General features: G+C 40.9%; 1 pseudogene; it reads left to right on the top strand.

The window, feature by feature from the left end:
• The first annotated feature begins 9,516 nt into the window (after positions 1-9,516).
• The window catches only part of LOC140598080 (CD9 antigen pseudogene), a 32,879-nt pseudogene continuing 26,657 nt past the window's right edge, over positions 9,517-15,738 (top strand).

Genomic DNA, 15,738 nt, shown 5'->3' with positions numbered 1-15,738 from the left:
AATAATTAAACATTTTTAAAATTGTAGTTTAAAAACTTCCTACAAAGAAAACCATAGGCCCAGGTGGCTTTGCTGGCAAATATTTCTCAAACTTCTACAAAAGAAACAGTATCAAAAATGTCAATTCTACACAAACTCTTCCAAAATATAGAAGTGAAACGAGCACTTCCTGTCTCATTTTATAAGCTACCCAGTACCCTGATACCCAAACCAGGCAAAGACATTACAACAAACTATTATCTTTCATGGACACAGACTCAAGGATCTTCACTAAATATTCACAAGTAAATCCTGCGGTACAGGGACGCCGGGGCAGCTGAGTGGTTGAGCGTCTGCCTTTGGCCCAGGGCGTGATCCCAGGTCCCGGTCGAATCCCGTGTCGGGCTCCCTGCATGGAGCCTGCTTCTCCCTCTGCCTGTGTCTCTGCCCGTCTCTCTCTCTCTCTCTCTCTCTCTCTCTGTCTCTCTCTCTCTCTCATGAATAAATAAATAAATCTTAAAAAAAAAATCCTGCAGCACATTTGTAAAATAAATATCCCATGACCAGTTTGTCCCAGGAAGGCAAGACTAAACATTGAAAAATCAATGCAATTCATCATTTCTAAAGACTAAAGAAGCAATTGTCGTCATCATCTCCGTCGCAGCAGGAAAAAGTCCCATAAGACTCAGCCCCCAGTCGCCGTAAGCCCCCGCAAACCAGGAGCCCGGGAGGAGCCCCTCACCCCCTAAGGCGCCCGCAGAGCCCCGGGGCCCACGTGGTCCGCACGGCCCAAGGCTGTGTGGTCAGCAGGGCCCCGCCGTCGGGGATCCGGGGATCCGGGGATCCGTGTCCTGCTCCCCCGGCGCCGGACAGACCGACAGACCGTCCGGGGCCCCTGCTACCCCCACCCCCCACCCCAGGCCCGACCTCGGGAACCACCTCCTGGGCCCCCTCTGCCTCCGGGACCAGCCCCCGCCTGCCTGGCGCTGGGCTCCGAGGGGTGACCCCCCCCCCGCCCCCAGACAGGCCAGCGGGACCCCCCTGGGGAGGCCGCCCCGCGCCCCTGCCCGCCCCAGTCACGGGGGGGTCCAGCCCCGGACGCTGCACCAGCCGCGGGGGGCCTGGGGCCGAGCTGCCCCGTGCCCTCCGTCTGCCCCCAGGGTCCCCCACACACACGCAGGGTCCCCCCTCCGCGGCTTCCTGCACAAGCTGGGTCCGCAGGGGACCCCCTGGCTCACCTGGCGGGCGGCCCGGGCTGGGCGGGGGCATCTCGTCCTAATGATGGGGGAACATGGGCCCGCTGAGGACGCGGCAGGGGCCTGGGCAGCAGGTGCACGAGTCCTTGAAACAGGCCAAGGGACATCCCTCTGGGGACTCAACTGCCTCAGTGTCCATACTTCGCTAAGGGCCAAGGGCAATCCTAGCCCGACCCCGGGATCCTGTGCGCCGACTTTAACACACAAACGTTCCTTTAGACATGTGCTCTCTCTAAACCCCCAGAGACGTGTTGGCCGTTGTCCTCCAAGCACATGGCCGCCCATACACATCTGAAGGGCCTCAGGGCTCAGGTTTTATTTGATGGTAATAAGTGACCTTTTCCCAACAGCAGCTGGCCCCCTCAAGGTCCTGGAAACCCTGCTTCCAAAATTCCTTAGGGAGTAGGCTCTCCTCAAACCCCTCCCAACTGCCAGGTATATAACCAGCCACCCCTCACAGGCCCGGGCAGCAGCTCTTCCTGCCCACGGTCCTGTCCCTGGGCTTTAACAAAACCACCATTTTGCACCAAAGTCATCTCAAGAATTCTTTCTTGGTGGTTGGCTCTGGACCTCACCTGTATTCCAAAACTTCGTCACTAACGCCCATCCTCCAGCACCCTCAGGAGCCTCCCGAGCCCACAGGCTTTGAGGGGCCCCTCTGGCACCACCCTGGCAGCAGGGCCTCTGGCTGAGGCTCTCCCTGCAGCCACTAGGCAGCTTTCTGACCACCGGGAGCCCTCTCCCAGGCCTGGACCAAACAGAAACAAAGATTTCCACACAGAGAAGAAAAAAAGGAAAGAAGAAAGAAAGAAAGAAAGAAAGAAAGAAAGAAAGAAAGAAAGAGAAAGAAAAGAAAAGAAGAAAAAGAGAAAAAGGAAAGAAAAGAAAAAGGAAAGGAAAGGAAAAAGAAGAGAAGAGAGAGAAGAGAAGAGAAGAGAAGAGAAGAGAAGAGAAGAGAAAGAAGAGAAGAGAGAGAAGAAGAGAAGAGAAGAAAAGAGAAGAGAAGAGAAAGAAAAAAGAAAAGGAAAGAAGGAAGGAAGGAAAGAAAGAAGGAAAGAAGGAAAGGAAAGGTTAAATGTTCCCCCCCCCCAATATCAGAAGAAACAAGGCAGAGACGTGTCTGCCCTCACCACTTCTAGTTAACACTGAAATGTAGAAATGTAGTGAATGAGAAAGCAAGAAAAAGGAATAAAAGCTGAACCAATTAGAAAGGAAGAAATAAAACCACACTGTCTCTACAGATGACATCAATGCTAATTTAAGGAGAAAATTTAAGGACTTTTCAAGAAAGCTAGAGGGATTGATAGGTTAGTTTAGAAAGATCACAAGACAATATGTACTAGCAGTGAGCAACTGAAAACTGAGTTTTTAAAAAGTACCATTTACAATATCACCAAAAACATGAAATACTTGGGTATAAATTTAACAGAACATGTGCAGATGTTGGAAACTACAAAACATTGATGAAAAAAATCAAAGACGACCCAGATAAATACAGATACACATATTTAATAATTAGAAGATTCAATATTCTTAATGTGTCATTTCCTACCAAACAGATTTATAAATTCAACACAATATCAAATCAAAATCCCAGCAAGATCATTTGTAGAAATCTATAAGCTGATTCTAAAATATATTTGAAGAAATATATAGGTCTAGTCTGCTTCTCTCAATTGGGACAACTGTGAAGGACCATCTGGTTTCAGAGCTCCCGGGGAAGTTTACTGAGGCCTCAGCTGCAAGCGGACTGTGGGGCAGCTTCTCCTGCTGCCCAAGCCCACGCCACATGTCCTTAGGGGGTGTCTCCTGAGACCAAGCCCCCATGGGCCTTCTCTACATAAGCATCCACCTCCAAGTCAGTTTCCAAGAAATCCAGTCTAATTCGGTAGGTTTGAATGAATTTCTATAAATGAAAATGTTGAATATTTAAGGAATGATTTGATTTCTTGTTAAAAATCAAACTAATGTGACACAGAAAATGTGTCAATTTAGGAATATCATCTATTAATTTAGCGATTCCTCAAGAAGCCCATAAAATTGTATGAGTGCACTATATGATTACATTGATAGAACATTCCTGAAATGAATGGGCACCGGGCACAAAATTATAGGAATGGAGAACAGTTAAGTAGTTGCCAGGAGTTAAAGAAAGGACAGCAGTAGGAGGGAAGTAGATGTGGTTGGGAAAGGGCAACATGAAGGATCCGCGTGGTGATAGGAATGTTTGGTATCTTGACTGTGTCGATGTCAGTATCCTGGTTGTGATACTGTAGTTGATAGTTTTGCAAGATGCTACTATGGAGGGTACATAGGATCTCTTTGTTTCATTTTTCATAATTTTAAGGAACTACAATTGGCACAAAATTAAAAGCTTAATTAAGAAAAATGCATATGTGTCTGTGGAAAACATTAAGGGACAGCTTTTTAAAAAGTGAGCTTGGGTGAGGTTATTCCAGCATAGTTCCAAGACAGGATAGAGCAAAAGATAATATGAATAATTGCAAATTGTAACTTATTGGTTTAATTAGTTTCATTAGGAGGCTCACGGAATCTTCCTTTCGTCATCGAAGTAGGTTTGCTCTGAACACAAATTTTAAGAGGGCTTTATGACTCTAAGTATGAATAACTAGAGTTGTCTTATGTATGCATTTTGGTTTTTTATGCCACCTGAAAAAATATATATAGCCGATACGTCCACCTTATCCATGTTAATTTTTGCAACCCAGTTTCTGAAATTTATGCCTGCTTCTGAAAAGCCCTCTAAGCTACAGAAATGGAACTAATGGGACAATGACCACAAGTTCCAAGATCAATCCCTGCCTTCTGAGAGTAAACATACGATAATTTTAAAACATGGTTATCAAGAGTGGGGGAGAGAAAAAGAGACTGAGACAGACAGAGATATCTAATTGAAAGGAACCAAAATTCTATTCCCTCCAAAATTTGCTATACATTAACAGATAAAAGGACCACTTATTGTTGGTTTTTAGAGAATTTTCCTTATGTTTTATGTTATAGATAAGTTTTGCCACTAATTTACTTTAGAAGATTTTTTCTTTTAGAAAGAGAGCACACACACATGCATGAAGTGGGGGGCAGAAGGAGAGGGAGAGAATCTTAAGCAGGCTCCCCGCCCAGTGTGGAGCCCAATACAGTGCTCCATCTCACGACTCTGAGACCATGACCTCAGCTGAGACCTAGAGTCAGACACTTAACTGACTGAGCCACCCAGATACCCCAAGAAGAACTTTTAAATAATGGTTTCGACAGATATAAAAAAAAATAATAACTTTTGATATGACATAATTTAGCGGATAATATAGCTTAGGATACATCCATATAATAGAACACTCTGCAGCAGTTAAAAATAATGAGTCAACTTTTCTGTGGATTAATTGAAAGGATCTCTAAAATATTTTAAGTGAAAATAGCAAGGATGAGAAAAGAGTAATGAGCATGGCATATGTAAAAATTAAAAATAAAATAATACATACACATAGAGTAACTTTGGAAGAATATACAAGAAACCAGCAACAGCAGATGCTTCCTCTACAGGCCTGGAGCAGAGGTAAGAGGGAGACATGCTTTTCACTGCATACCTTTTCAGATCATCAAATTTTATACCACGTACACATATTACTTTGAGTAAGAATTTCAGCAATATGAAATGAAAGTTTAAAAAATATTGAACATGTGAATAAGTGAATTATATACAACATTATCCATTTAAAATTAATACCAGGTAAAGTTGTAAAGCATGAGTCTTTTTTTAAGATTTTATTTATTTATTTGAGAGAGAAAGAGAGCAAGAAAGAGCATGAGTGGAGGAAGGGGCAGAGGAAGAGGGAGAAGCAGACTCCTCACTGAGCAGAAAGCCCGACATGGGGTTTGATCCCAGGACCCAGAGATCATGATCTGACCTCAAGGCAGATAGATGCTCAGTCAACTGAGCCACCCAGGTCCCCTAAAGCTTGGGTTTTGAAGTAGAATTCCTAGTAGCTGGAATGTGCCATTTACTGGATATTGTGGCTGTGGGCAAGTTATTGTTTTATCCTCAGACTTTTGTAAAGTAGGGATTCTAATGTCCACTTTTAAGGTTTATTCAGTTCACTAAATGTAATCCATACAAAGAGCCCTACAGAAGGCACACAACACATAGCAGCTATTTCCTCCATCCCTGCTCTCATTATCTACACTGCTGTGGCCCCAAGAAGCTGAAAAACTAGAAGAATTTCCCAGCAGTTATGCTCTTATATGTGATAATGTATCTGGAAGTCAATAAAACATGAGAACCCCGGTGGTGTTCCCTATTCTTTTTCTACATCCTCCATGCAGTCAAGGCCAGCAGTGAAACATCTCAACCTCAAAGCTTCATTAAAATTCTAGCGTAGGGCGCGCCTCGGTGGCTCACAACCTGGGGTCCTGGGATCGAGCTCACTGCAGGGAGCCTGCTTTTGTCTCTGCCTATGTTTCTGCCTCTCTCTCTGTGTCTCTCATGAATAAATAAATAAACTATTTAAAAAATAATAAAATTCTAGAATAGACACTTAATGATGTGGTCTTAGTTTGGGTTCCATCAAAAGCATTCTGAGACAAGATCATGGGTACAAGTGATTTCTTAGAAGGTGATTCCAAGAAACAAAGGGGAGGGAACCAGGAAAGTAAGAAAAGAAAGAAGGGAAACCCCTAATAAGTCTGTATCACCAACCTCCCTACTATCGGCAATGAAGTCAGGACCATTTGAGAAACACCCAATGACCACCACACCCCAAATTGTCTACCTGAAAGACAAGAGGCTGAAGCATCTATCCATTCTGTTCTGACCCCCACTGGTTAAGGGCTGAGCTTAGGGGTCTTAACATCCCCACACTCTGGGACTTGCATGGGGACTGAACAGGCTCCTGTGGCATCACAGAAAGCCGTAGGGAAGAGAACAGAAAGACACCCAGGGCACACATGGAGCATGGTATTGTCAGGACAAGGTGAGTACGAATTAGAATGGAGCTGTCCACTGCAGTTGCAGCCGTAACTAGAGGTGGGCTGAGGAGATACGACATGGGGGGCCAGAGGCACTTGCTACATACGTCATCACCCAGGAAAATTTTGGCCAAGTTATTGCTGCTAAAAGAACAAACATGCCCCAAATGTCATAATTTTCTTTCTTGTCTTCCTTCTCGAGTATGGCAGTAACAATTACATGCTTAAAGCTTGTGGCAAAGCTTCAGTGATCCAGACGCTGAGAACATACTTGTGCATATTTCTTTGACAGGCCTGAGCTGCTGAGCAGCCATGACAGTGACTTCTGTATGTTTACTACTTTTAACAGCTCTAATGCTATGCTCACTTTTCTTAAAAAAAAAAAAAAAAAAGCTGAATATTCTTATTTCCAATGGCTGATAAATGACATGTTTACCTCTTCTCCTTCCCCCAAATCCAACAATTAAAGAATAAATATTTTTTTAATCCACTGCAGTGCCAGAAGCAGAGGAGAGGTGCCACCTACAAATCAAAACACCGAGAAATTTCTGGAGATTATAAAGCCAATGAGAAAAAGCTGACAGAGACAATAGAGTTAGGCTTCTTCTCTGCTATTTGACCTTATTTTCCCTGCCACAGGAAAGGCTGCAAACATGGCTACTTCCATTTAAAAAGCTAAACTAGGGGTACCTGGGTGGCTCAGTTGGTTAAGTGTTTGCCTTCAGCTCAGGTCATGATCCCAGGGTCCTGGGATTGAGCCCCGTGGAGGGCTCCCTGCTCAGTGGGGAACCTGCTTCCCCCTTTCCTTCTGCCTGCTGCTCCGCCTGCATGTGCTCTCTTTGTCAAATAAATAAATAAAATCTTTTTAAAAGATTAAAAATAAAAAACAAAAATAAGAAGCTAAACTAGAGAACATATCTGAATAAAAAGAACGAATGCATCTGAAAAAATAAAAAAGTAAATCAAAGAAAAGACTGAAAAATTTTAAAAAGGAAGGAATTTGTGCTACCAGACACAAAACTGAGCAATGACTGTATAGTAAACAGGTAAGTGCTACTGAAACCCCTGCAATACATCCAAGTATATATACAGAGAGCTGTTCAGCTGGAGCCATTGATTAGCTATTTAGGAGGGAAAAAAGTTGACCCTTACACTATTATTCACAAGAATAAATCATTTTCACTTAGATTAGGAATCAAAATTTTTAAGCAAAATCACGTAAATTTTATTTTTTTATAATATATATATTTTTTATTGAAATTCGATTTGCCAACATATAGTATAACACCCAGTGCTCATCCCGTCAAGTGCCCCCCTGAGTGCCCATCACCCAATCACCTCATCCCCCTGCCCACCTCCCCTTCCACTACCCCTTGTTCGTTTCCCAGAGTTAGGAGTCTCTCGTGTTTTGTCGCCCTCTCTGATTTTTCCCACTCATTTTCTCTCCTTTCCCCTATAATCCCTTTCACTTAATCATATAGATTTTAAATGTGCATAATCGGGCAGCCCAGGGGGCTCAGTGGTTTAGCGCCTGCCTTTGGCCCAGGGTGTGATCCTGGAATCCCAGGATCAAGTCCTACATCGGGCTCTCTGCATGGAGCCTGCTTCTCCCTCTGCCTGTGTCTCTGCCTGTCTCTCTGTGTCTCTCATGAATAAATAAATAAAATCTTTAAAAAAATAAATATATAAATGTGCATAATCTAGGAGTGATGGGAGGAGGAGGTATTTCTGGCATAAAAGCAAGACATGAAAATTAAAACAACAATGATATGCTATTTTTGCCTAGGAAAAATGGCCCTCAATCATTACAGTTAGGAGTGAAAATTGATACAAACTTTCTGGGTAGCACTTTGACAACAGATATCAGAAGTCCTAAAACTATGTATGCCTTTTAATCGAGATATTAAACTCTAGAAAGTTGTCATAGGGAAATAACTAAGAACGTGAAAAAATACTTGGTTGTAAGGATATTCACAATTCGCACAGGGAAAAACTGACCAGTGGTAAATCAGTGAAACAACAAGATCAACAACAACAGGATCAAAATACTAGTTCATGTATAGATATATTGGCAATGGAAACAAGAATGATTATGAAAGAATATATACAACCATTCATCATGTGGACCATCTGTTCTGTTCACAAGTGTATGCCAAGTGTCTAGCACATAATAGGCTCTCAATAAATATGTTAAATGCATGAATGGTGAAATGTAATTGCTTATGTTATATACATAACCACATGGCAATATTAATTACAAAGATTGTACAATACCAAATGTAACTATAAATTTTAATATCAAGCATACTTAAGATAAATTTTCATAGTAAAGCAAGATATCTATGTCATACTGTTAAACAAATGCAGAAGACAAATTATAAATATAGTGAAAATGCATAGAAAAACAGACCAGAGGGCTGATTTCTTCGAATAATTGAGTTATCATTGGTTTTCTTTTTCTTCTTTATCTCTTTCTATATTTTCCCAATTTATTGCCAAAGAACATTTTGTAATGGGAAAGAAAATCTTGTAAACAAGATGCATGTTCTGGAATATTATATATTTACTTAAAATTATATTTTAGAAGAATACTCAAGTGTATTATTAAATTAAAACAACACAGTGGGAAAACCACATTCAGTATGATTCCGATTATGTGCATACACACATACACATACAGAGGAAAGAAAAATAAGGTTATATTAAAATCTTAAGGGCTTGATTTCTGGGTAGTTAAATTCTTCTCTTTTCTTCCTTGTAAGCATCCATATTTTCCAAATTTTCTACAAAAGAAAAATCTTTCTTTTGTAATCAGAAGGAAGGGCAGCATGAAGGGGGAGGAAGAGATGTTTTTGCTTTTAAGAAATGAAAAATATATGGATGGGTTGAAGGTCAAGCCATCAATCCTTAACAGATTCTTTCAGCTTTGTGGGAATCCATTCTCAATGATAAACTTATTTTTCCCTCAAGTACATATTTTCTACAACTGTTCATGCTTATGCCTCTGAACACTATTAAAATATTAATGTATTCTTCTCATGTTGTCCTCTCATGTTGCCCACATTCTATCTGAGCAATAAATCTATACTTTCCTAACCTCTAAAAGAGCAGGGAAACTTGCCCAAGGTGACACAACTCCTTACTGGTGGCAAGAGGCCTAGAACACAGTAGACCTGGCTCCCAGTCCAGGGTTGCCCTCTCGGGAAACAGGTCTCTAAAATCCATACAACAATTCTGAAATGTTTGTTCTTTACATACTTTCCTTCAAATAGCAGCAAGGAAAGTTCTGAGGGCTCCTACCATGGACCTAATTGCGAGCAGCCTCCAAGAACTCCTGTCTTGTGGACAGAGAAGACCCATTCAGATCATCGAACACACACCAGTGTGGACCACGGTACTGAGGACTTAAGGAATATTTCATCGCCACTTCTTGATTGTCATCTGGCTCTATCAGCAGGGAGAAAGCCCACACGATGAGTTACGGAACCAGGGAAGGGCAGTGTGGGCTACTACCTACTACCTACTACAGTCTCCTTACCCATGTGGAAAGTCCCCTAGCACTCTGTAAAGCTTCCACAAGCACCAGGAGGCTGACTTAGGCAGAAACACCAACCACTCAAGCGGATGCAAGAAATATGTCACACACATAGCATACTGCCAAGGCCCCTCTCGACAAAAAACAAGAAGCAAAACAAAACAGATTTCAACAGTCTGTCAAACCCATAAATGGCATGCCATCTAATAACTCGTAATAGGTTCTAAAACACATCAGCCTTTCAAATGGTAAATTTCCATCAACTATTAATGAAATAGCATCACTCTCCTTTTAAAAATTCCTCACGCTTAGCATTTGAAATCTAATCCAACTCAGAACTCTTTAAACATCAACTCCAACTTCTCATTCACAGTAAATTCCACGTCCAGAAAGCATCATTAGCCCTAAGTTAGTTAATGAAATATTTGCTTGCTGTTTCTTCCCATCATAGTAAGAAATGCTACTCGACAGGGGATGATTAAAAAAAAATCCATATGCCACATAAACCTCATGAATACAGCTCTCTCGGTTGCTTTAAGTATCAATCATATAAAGAAGATGGACACTGCGACTTAATGTTCTTCTTACTTTGCCAAAAACTTCTCCCAACCACCACATACACACACAAAAAAAAGCAGTAAAATCTAATTAACTTCTTTGCAAGTTAGTGTACAATTTATACCTCAGTACGTGTATCCAGGCCATTTTAATCTCCCTCCAAGAGAAGTAAGAACAGAGGCCTTTGGGTCTCTCTTGCTGTGACTTCTACTACCGTAACCCTAATCATGTTACGAAGAGAAAGTCAGCAATATCCTAAACTTAAGATTTCCATTGTAAGCTCTTTAATCCATCATTAATTTTCTCCTTACTCATAAGAGAGTTTCACATTTTGGAATTTAAGAGTGCTAAGATAAATATCCTTTTATGTTTAAGGGAAGCAGATTAACTTTTGAGGAAATCACACCATTTCTTGTTAGAAAGACAAAATAGTACATCAAGGAAAAATATACTAATTGATGGCTTTCTAAATAAAGCATGATCATTGAGTAATACTAAATTGGTTGTCTTGGGTGTCAAATTAATCTCTTCATTATGTGGAACCAGGCTGACTACTTTGTGTTTCAATCCATCTTTAAGAGCAGCATTTGATTAATCAAGTTAATGATGACAGTTTTTAGCTAGTGACAAATGATACATTTATTCGGGCCCTTTTTCAGATGACACAAGCTATTGTGAGCAAAAGAAAAGGAAGCATCAATTGGGAAGATTAGATTAGTATGCCTAGTTTAAACTCTTCCCTCATACTCACAAATGAGATTAGAAGTAAAGATTAGTTAATGAATAAATCTCCACCACAGAAGAGAATTATCATACAAACTCTTTCAGATTATTTTATGCCTAAGAACATATAAAATGCATAGTGGGGCTAATTTAAAGTTGGTGGATTTCAAAACAAATGTGATGACCCAACAAATCCAATGAAGCTATCAGTAAGGTAATTTTAACTAAAATCAGAACTGTTCAAGACCCTCTTAAAGTAACTATAAATACAGAATGAGAGGGAAGCTCATTTGCCCCCTTCATTAAAGGTAACTGTATAACTGGTCTGAATAGTCCAGTCTATCCACTCACGGCAAAAGCTCTAATACATACGGGTTGGCAAACGATAGCCCAGCCCACCGGCCAAATTCAACCTGCCTCTAGTTTTTGTAAATAAAGTTTTATTGGAACAGTCACCACAGTTCCTTATGCACTGTCGGATCACTGCTTTCACGCTGCCATGGCAGGGCTGAGTCACTGCACTAGAGACCCTATGGCCTGCAAAATCTAAAATATTTACTATATGGCCCTTTACAGGCACTTTGCCAACCCCTACTCTAACATACCAGTTTTCAAATTTTAGCAGTTAAACCCTTTCAAATGAAGTCTTACAAGAAAATAAGACATCTGAAAGCAATAGTTTTAGTATACATTAATTTCAAAGATTAAAATACAAAATACTTACCTAATATGAAGTCAATCAATGAGAACACCCAGCAGTCTGGTTGAACACAAAATCAGAAATTAGGAGTGGCAGATGATAGCCACAGTCAGAACAGTATCCCTGCCGTTTTGTTTTGTTTTGTTGTATTTTGTTTTGGTTGCTGAGAATTGATTCACACAGATAAATGGTTGCAAATAGTAACAGTTTTTTTAAAGCTCCCTTGCAACTCAGGATACTCTACAACTGAAAGATGACAGAAGTTTATTCCAAGGAACTGTACAAGTTATCCTGGCAGCCCAAGTTAACACAATGCTGATCTCCAAGGTTTTAAAAATCAGTACCTAACACTTCGGCTACATGCGCTTTTTATTTCTAATTTAAAGACAGATTTGTTTAATGTAAAGGAATTTTTAGCTTGCCACCGGGGTTAATTATACAGAACATAAAACAGCCTGCCAAATAGTCCTTCCTTTGGGAAAATGTTTTTTTTTCCAAGTTTGAAACACGTGGTCTTAGTAGAAGCTTCCGGGCTCCCTGATGACAACCTACCCAGCCACAGCGACTGACCAAAGTCAACCCACACCAGTTCTCAGAATTCCTTAACCAGGCATCAGAGGGAAGACATTTCTACTTCTCACTGATGGTGAGTAGGAAGATATGAGGCCCTATGCTGCCAGAGATGGTATTTTTCAGTCTTGTAGAAGAATTGGATATAAGGGAATGGTACTGATACACCAAGAGAAACTGAGGTTAAGAGAGGGAAAGAGTGTTAGTGGCACTGAGCTCTATGCTTCCAGTTGTCCTAAGACCCAGCTGCTTCCCTGTCCTCCCTCTTTGTGGTTTGATCACAAAACCAGTAAACTCCCACCCTTTGTCTGAGGTTGTTTGAGCTAGGTTTGAGTTGAGTATACTGATACAACACACACACACACACACACACACACACACACACACGCACAAGCACAAATGTCTTAACTGCAAATGGATGGGCAAAAAGTCTATCCTAGGGAAGGACACCTAGGATAATGGATACTTGTTATTCTTTCTGGCTGCCCACTTGCATGAACTCCTTTTCTAAATTTGTGCAATCTTTCTCTTCCAGGTAAGTCTTAATGGGAAAATCAAGTTTCACTATATAATCTGAAATGATAATAATAGCTAACATTTTATATATTTATCATCACCAGGAACTTTTTAAAAATTTAACTTTAATTAGCCAACATAGAGTATATCATTAGTTTCAAATATAGAGTTCAGTAATTCATCAGTTGCATATAACACCCAGTGCTCATCCCATCACGTGCCCTCCTTAATACCCATCACCCAGTTACCCCATTTCCCTACCCACCTCACCTCCAGTGACCCTCAGTTTCCTTTCCAACAGTTAGGAGTCTCTCATGATTTATCTTCCCTTCTGATTTCTTCCCATTCAGTTTTCCCTCCCTTCCGCTATGGTTCTCTGCACTGTTTCCTGTATTCCACATATGAGTAAAACCATGTAATTGTCTTTCTCTGACTGACTTTATTTTGCTCAGCATAATACCCTCCAGTTCCATCCATGTTGATGTAAATGGTAAGATTTCAGTCAAGAACTTTTGTAACCAATTTGCCTAAAATAACATTTCATTTTCACTACAATCCCATGAAGCATCCCTACTTCACAGAAAAGGAAACTGAGATGCAGAGAGGTCAAGTATCCTGCCAATCAATAAGTACATGAACAAATTGCAATCCAAGAAATTGGGTTCCAGAGTTTCTACTCATAATTTATTTGTGACTTTGTCCCTGAAAATCTCAGACAGTTGCTTTCCAAGCCCTCACTATGTCTAGGCTATGCTAACCAAAGCCCCAGCCCAGCCTTGCAGGAACCAGGAACACGGGTGTCTGTGCAGTGATGGCTATGACAGTAGGATGGAGCTGCTGAGAAGCAACAGCTGTAGTGCCGGGGCCAGCACCGACCACACAGTGGCCACCGCAATGATGGCCTCCATGTTACTTTGGATGTGGCACTTTGTTACCTCCTGGCTGCATCACCTTCAATCCGGTTCTCACTTCTGAGGATTCAGGAAGCTACCACACATTTTTCTAAATATATTCCTTTCTTGCTTAAATCAACCAGCATTTTCTGTACCTTGTACTTAAGAATTTTAACTTATATTCTAACAGTGGTTACTTCTGGGGAGTGGACTGGGGAATGGTGGTTTTTTTTTTTTTTTTTTTTTTTACCTTTTACATTTCTATATTGTTTTAACTTTATGCCTCAAAAACAGTTTCCCACTCCTCTTTCCTCCAAATTAAAGGCCTTGCACCCTACATTAAGAGCTTGATCCTTACCCTTCATGCAATAGGAAGCCACTGATGAGTTTTAAGAAGGGCAGTGCCTGGGCAGCAATGCATTCTAAAGCAGTGTGAGAGTGTGGCTTTGACTAGGACAAGACAACATGCCAGGTGGCCTGTGGAAAGTCAGTTGCAATAGCCCAAGCAGTTTATCCAACCAGAGAAGTCATAAGACAGACTCAAAGAATGGGATCGATTTGAGAGCATACTGAGAGGTAGATTTGTCAGAGCTTGGTGCCTAAATGGACACGGGAGAGGACGTATGAAAGCTGTCAAGGGTAACTTCCAAGCTGCTTCTTTTGGTGACTGATAGTGATGCCGTCATTTAAAACAGAATAAAGAAGTGAGAGCAAGCTTATGAGAGAAGATGATGAATTCCAGCTGGTCTTCAGTTAAGTCTGAGTACCTATGAGACTGCTAGAGGAATCCAGTATGCAGTTGGAAATGGCAACCTGACACAGATTCAAGCAGAGCAAAAACATAGACATAGGAATCGAATCATTAGCATAGATGGTGATAACGGAAATCATGAGAACCAAGATCATCTGGGGAGAGGAGGAAGTGTGAGAAGAGCAGTGAAAAGAAAAAATGGAATATGTGAGGAATAGACAAAGAAAATAAAGAGGACCACGTAAGAGAGATAGAGAAACAGCAGTCAGAGAGGCTGGAGGAGAACAAGTAATGTGCTCTATCTAGCAGTCAAAGGTATATAGAACCCCAAAAAAGAGAAATTGGTCAACTAGATGAAATTTAAGATTTTAAAAAAGATTTTATTTATTTATTCATGAGAGACAGAGAGAGAGGCAGAGACACAGGCAGAGGGAGAACTAGGCTTTCTGCAGAGAGCCTGATGCCGGACTCGATCCCAGGACCCTGGGACTACAACCTGAGCCAAAGGTAGGCGCTCAACCAATGAGCCACCCAGGTGCCCCCAACTAGACGAAATTTGACAGAAGGATCAAATTTAAAAAGACTGAACATATCCATGGATTTTGCAATTAGAAGGTACCTACAAAGTGCATTAAAAGGTATTTCTGGGAGTGCTAGTCAGGAAAGGATCTCTTTTAAAAAACATATTTAGGAACCTATCATTTAAATGTATATAATGGCATCAAAAATAAAACGTCAATACAATAACTGGCCATGTTCTGACATGGCCTGCTTGTCACTTTTCAAGTCATTAGGTTCTGGTCCTGAATGAGTCAGGTAATATTTTACATCTTCTCTGTAGGCTCAGAAGCCCATGGAACATGTTTCTTCACACAGCTGAAGGAATTACAAATGATCTACTCTCGAATATACACACACTCTCTCTCCTCTGTTTTTATTACATTTTAAATAAGACTTTAAAAATGCTAACTTATCAGAAATACACTAGAGGAAAAAGAAACAGCATGGATGTAACCCCCTACTAATGAGGCACTAATGCATAATTATTATAATACATGTACTTCTCTCCACAGACGAATATTTATAAACACTGAAACAGTCTAGTTTGCAGTGAAATCTCATGTACAGATTGTTTTTCTCTTGTGGTTTGTCCTTTTTTCTTATTGTGGCAATATTTAATGAATTTCACAGACTCTGCTCATTCTCTGAAACTACTGAATGAACCTATATACATAATATGCACTGCCTTCAACGAGCATATAGAGATGAGATATAAA

This window comes from Vulpes vulpes, chromosome 3, assembly GCF_048418805.1.
Source record: "Vulpes vulpes isolate BD-2025 chromosome 3, VulVul3, whole genome shotgun sequence".
NCBI classification, from domain to species: domain Eukaryota; kingdom Metazoa; phylum Chordata; class Mammalia; order Carnivora; family Canidae; genus Vulpes; species Vulpes vulpes.
Note: the sequence above shows the minus strand (reverse complement) of the source record. Positions and strands in the feature narration are given on the sequence as shown.